The sequence below is a fragment of the Nycticebus coucang genome, chromosome 7, assembly GCF_027406575.1.
Source record: "Nycticebus coucang isolate mNycCou1 chromosome 7, mNycCou1.pri, whole genome shotgun sequence".
Lineage (NCBI taxonomy): Eukaryota > Metazoa > Chordata > Mammalia > Primates > Lorisidae > Nycticebus > Nycticebus coucang.
In genome coordinates this window covers 68,070,960-68,076,959 of record NC_069786.1, presented here as the reverse complement: position 1 = coordinate 68,076,959, position 6,000 = coordinate 68,070,960, and positions in this window count along the sequence as shown.

Here is a 6,000-nt window from a genome sequence, read left to right as displayed (position 1 = left end):
ATATATATATACATATATATAGAGAGAGTGTACCATTTTAAGTCCTTTGTTAAAACTATTTTTATAATTATTTTCTCAGTGGCTTCTGTAGGGGTTATAAAATATATCTTAATTTATCACAATCTACCTCTGATTAATAGTCAGTAAAATATATTCCAGTAAGTTCCAGCAAAATATAAAACTTTGCTCTAGGCCGGGCATGTTGGCTCATGCCTGTAATTCTAGCACTCTGGGAGGCTGAAGTGGGAGGATCCATTTGAGCTCAAGAGTTCGAGACCAGCCTGAGCAAGAATGAGACTCCATTTCTACTAAAAAAAAAAGAAAAATTAACCAGGTGTCATGATGGGCACCTGAAGTCCCAGCTACTCAGGGGGCTGAGGCAGGAGGATCGCTTGAACCCAGGTGGCTGAGGTTGCAGTGAGCTAGGCTGGTGCCACAGCACTCTAGCCTGGGCAACAGCATGAAACTCTGTCTCAGAAAACAAAAAGAATGCTCTAATACAGTTCTCCATTTCCTCCCTCTTTTTTTTACTATTGTACTCATCTATATTACATTTTTATATAACTCCACAATACAGTTTTATATTTGTTCCTTGCAGTTATATTTTAAATCAATTATGAAAAAAGAAAACACATATTTAGTCTTTTATACTTACCAACATAATTGCCATTATAGGTGCTCTTTATTTCTTCATTGCCTTTGAGCCCATCTTAGATGGTTTGAATGTGTCCCCAAAAGTTCATGTGTGGGACACTCAGCCCCCTATGCAACAGTGTTAAGCTATGGGACCTTTAAGCAATAATTAGGTTAAGAGGGTTCTGCTCTCATAGGTGGATTAATATAGCTATTATGGGAATGGGTTTGTCATAAAAATGAGTTCCGTCCAGGCATGGTGGCTCACACTTGTAATCCTAGCACTTTGGAAGGCCGAGGGAAGAAGATTGCTTGAAGATAGGAGTTTGAGACCCATCTGAGTAAAAGTGAGATCCCATCTCTACAAAAAATCGAAAAAATTAGCTGGAAATGGTGTTGCACACCTATAGTCCTAGCTAGGGCAGGAGGATGGCTTGAGCCCAGGATTTGAGATTGCAGTAAGATAGATGACAAGGCAACAGAGCAAGACACTATCTCAAAAAACAAAACCCAGGAGCTTGGCCCCCCTCTTGCTCTTTCCCTCACCCTCTCTTGCGCTTCCATCTTCCACCATGGCATGATGCAGGAAGGCCCTTGCCAGATACCAGAACCATGCTCTTGGGACTTTCCACCCTCCAGAACTGTGAGCCAAAGAAATTCTGTTCATAATAAATTACCCAATTTGTGTTATTCTATTATGGCAGCATAAAGCAGACTAAGGTAGAAAATGGGTTAGTGGGGCTATTGTAAATACCTGAAAATGTGGAAGCAACTTTGGAACTAGGTAATGGGTAGAGGCTAGAGAAATTTGGAGGAGCAGACTAGAAAAAGCTTAGATTGCCATGGATAAAGCATTAAGGGCAATTCTGGCCAGGGCTTAGAAGAAAAAAGCTGTAGGGAGATCTTCAACTTTTTAGCTATAACTTAGTGGTTATGATCTAAAAGTTGGTAGAAATGTGGACAGTAAACTCAAAATGAGGAACAAGACATTGGAAACTGGAGTAAAGCCTATCCTTGTTTGACATTTGCAAAGAACTTGGCAGAATTGCATCCATGACCTAGGACTTTGTGGAAGGTGAGCAATGAACAGGAATATGGCAGAAGAAACATCTAAACAGCAAAGCGTTCAAGCTGCTGCATGGTTTCTTTTGGCTGCTTACAGTAAAATGAGAGAAGAGAAAATGATTTAAAGATGGAATTTATAATTAAAAGGGAAGCAGAATGGAAAGATTTGGAAAACTCTCAGCCTAGACATTTAAAGAATAAAAGAACATGTTCAAAAGAGAATACCAAAGGTATGGCCAAGTGATCTTTTTCTAAAGAATATGGGTAGAAGGAAAACAGATTCTATTCATTAAGACAACAGGGAAATGACTCCAATGGCAGCTCAGAGAAATTTGAGGTAAGTTGGGACCTTGAGAATAAGGTTTCCAGAGAGGTTTCTATGAGAACTCAGCATTTGCTGCCCAGGGATGCCTTTGGACTCTTGCCTCCCACATCTTGGCACAGTGCTCCGTAGATAGAAAATGTCTGTTCTATGTCTGGCCTATATTTCTATTTTGTAAGTAGATAACTTGTTGGATTTCACAGGCTCACAGCTAGAGGGAAATTTGCCTTGGGATGAATTGTGCCTTTAGTCTCACCCACATCTTATTTGGATGAGACTCTGGATTTTGGATTTTGAGTTGATGTTAGATTGAGGTAAGACTTTAGGACTAGTGGGATGGAATGAATGTATTTTGCATGTGAGGACATAAATTTGGGTTGAATGTATCCCCAAAGTTCATGTGTTGGAAACTTAAGACAAATAAAACAATGTTAAGAGGTGAGACCCTTAAGAGGTGATTAGGTTATGAGGGCTCCCTCATGGATACATTGTTATTATGGAAGTGGGCTAGTTACTGTGAGAGGGTATTTGTTATATAAGTGAGTTTAGGTCCCCTTATGCTCTCTCACTCTCTCTATTGCCTTTCCAACTTTTGCCATGTAATGATGGGGCACAAAGGCACTCACCAGATGCCAGCTCCATGCTCTTATACTTTCTAACCTTCAGAACCATATGCTAAATAAATTTCAGTTCATTATAAGTTATTCAGTCTGAAGTACTTTGTTACAGCAAGCACCTTGCAGGAAGTCCTGTGCTATCTAAAAATAATGTAAATGGTGTCTTAGACAATTTTATGCTGCTATAACAAAGAAATGTCATTATTTTATCTTTTTTTTGAAAAAGGGTCTCACTCTGTGTCACCCTGGATAGAATGCCATGGTGTCATAAATGAACTCTTGGCCTCAAGAGATCCTCTTGCCTCAGCCTCCTGAGTAGCTGCCACAGCTATTTATTTTATTTATTTTTTGTTTTTAGTAGAGATGGGGTATTGCTCATCTTAGGCTGGGTTCAAACTCCTGAGTTCAAGTGATCCACCTTCCTCAGCCTCCAAAAGTGCTGGGATTGCAGGTGTGAGCCACCATGCCTGACCTTACCTTCATTTTTTTTTTCGCAGTTTTTGGCCGGGGCTGGGTTTGAACCTACCACCTCCGGCATATGGGGCCAGTGCCCTACTCCTTTGAGCCACAGGCACCGCCCATTTACCTTCTTTTTTTTTTTTTTTTTTTTTTGTAGAGACAGAGTCTCACTTTATGGCCCTTGGTAGAGTGCCATGGCCTCACACAGCTCACAGCAACCTCCAACTCCTGGGCTTAAGCAATTCTCTTGCCTCAGCCTCCCGAGAAGCTGGGACCACAGGTGCCCGCCACAACGCCTGGCTATTTTTTTGTTGCAGTTCGGCCGGGGCCGGGTTTGAACCCGCCACCCTCGGTGTATGGGGCCGGCGCCCTACCTTCATTTTTTTAATAACAATTTTTCTGGGTAAAGAATTCTTGGTTGGCAGGTTTTTTTTTCTTTCAGCACTTTGAATGTGTCATCCTCTACCTTATAGCATCTATTGTTTCTGATGAGAATCAGCTGTTGATCATATCCCTTATATACATGGTAAGTCATGCTTTCAAAATTTTCTATTTTTGAATTTGATGTACTTCACCCGGCCTTAATCCTTTTAAATAGTGTTATATTCAATTTTTGCATTTTTTGTTCATCACAAAGATTGGCTTATACTTTTGATTTTGTACTTTCAATGTCTTATGTGATGTTGACTACATTTCCCATCAGAATAACTGTTACTAAAGCTCTATAAATTGTGCCTTTAGCACTTGTGTCTTCCTAGGGAATAGTCTTTGGCTACCTTTTCAGTTTATTCTTTGATTACTGGTAGACTTAAGTTTTTTACTTCTTAGATCAATTTCACTGATTTATATTTTCTTTACTTTTTTTTTTTTGAGACGGAGTCTTATTATGTCGCCCTCGGTAGGTGGTGTCACAGCTCATAGCAACCTCCAACTCTTGGGCTTAAGCGATTCTCTTGCCTCAGCCTCCCAAGTAGCTGGGACTACAGGAACCTGCCACAACGCCTGGCTATTTTTTGTTGCAGTTGTCATTGCTGTTTTAGCTGGCCTGGGCTAGGTTCAAACCCTCCAGCCTTGGAGTATGTGGCTGGTGCCGTAACTACTATGCTGCGGGCACTGATCCTGATTTACATTTTCTTTCTTTCTTTTTTTTTTTTTTTACTAATTTATATTTTCATTAATTTTTTTTCCTCTTATGTCAAAGTTTTAAAATTATTAACAAAGGTATATACTGTTTTTTTTTTAACTTTTGGAAAAATCTGAACATTTACCCATCACCCAGTTTCTATCAACTCATAGCTAGTTCTGTTTTAATTTATACTTCACCCACTTCTCTTCCACCCTTACTGGATAATTCTGAAACAAATTTGAAACAGTATCATCCAGAAATATTTCTGTATATAGTGCTAAATGTTAAGGACTTTTGAAAAACTACATAACCACAACACTATTATCTCCAATGTCTCTTTCTCTCTCACACATACACACCAGACACAGACAAGTTGAATAAGGTCCAGATATGGTTAATATCTCTCCTACATCCCTTTCATTTTTTATTTTTCTCCCATCCTCTTTTTTTACTTGCACTTTAAGACACTAGCTTATTTGTTCCCTAGAGTTTCTTACATTTTGGATTTTGACAGTTGCATACCAATGGTGTTGTTTATCTTGCTCTTCCATTTCCCTTAATTTTGTGTAAATTTGTAGCTATGTTCTAGAGATTTAACAGGATTCAAGATCAATATTTTTGGCTAGAATAATTTGTTGGTATAATATGTGTACATCCAAAATAAGGTACACAATAATGAATCTTTTTATAACATTAGCAGCCCTTGATAATTATGGCCTTCAATCATTATTTATAAGTTGTTATAAAATGATGGCATTGTATCATTTCTTTACTTCATGTTGAAATACTTTTATAAACAGAAATTTATCAATTATTTAGTTACTCAGAGGTGAAAAACAGGATAAATGCGTGATTTAAATGCTTTATCACTTTCAAAATAATTTACCTTTCTAGCATCTTCTACAATGGCCAATGGGGATTTCTTTGAAAAGTATCAAGGAACTGGGGGGGGGGAGAGCAAGATGGCAGCCGAGTAACAGCTTCCTTGCATCTGGGCACCGTGAGTCTGGGGAGACAGGACTCCAGGCATCTCTGGCTCGTGGGATCTGCCTATCATCACCCCTGTGAGGATACAGGGAGTCAGCGAGAGACTTCTGGACCCCAAGAGGAGGACTAAAACAGTGGAAAAACGGCAAGTGGTCGCGTGTGTTCAATGGGTCTAAACCCGCCCGCAACTGTAAGTTCAGTAGCAGCGAGACTGCAAACCAGAAAGGCCTTACCTGTGAACTGTTTTGGTGTCTTTGGACTTGGCACTCAGTTGAACTACCTTGGGGAGAGCCTGAGCAGGAGCTTGGAGAACTTTGGCCTTTGTCTAGGGCCCCAGTCTGAGCCGCTGAGCCAGACGGAGCTAATAGTGTTTGGCTGTGAGTCACAGGGAGCCATTGTGAGCGATCTGCCCCGGCAAGCTCCGCCCTCATGGTCGCAGAGCTAGAATCAGGTGGGAGCTGGTAACCCAGCAACCGAGTAGCCTAAGGGTGGGGTCTGAGCTGCCTTGCAGCCCTAACCCTCAGGGGCAGAGTGAGACCGGTTTTGGCACACTGGGTACGTGGATAGCCACTTAAGCAGTGATTCCAGTGACAAGCACTTTCCTGGGAAAGCTTCTGCTCAGCAAGTTTACAAGTTCAAAGTGCCTTTTAAGTGGGCTGAAGAGAGATTTAGGGTGTCTACCTGCTGGGGTTTGAGAAATCAGCAGCCTCCAGTCGTATCAGAACTGTGATTAACATCTCATACCCCAGAAGATCACGTGTTGCCCACACAATATTCAACAACATATACAT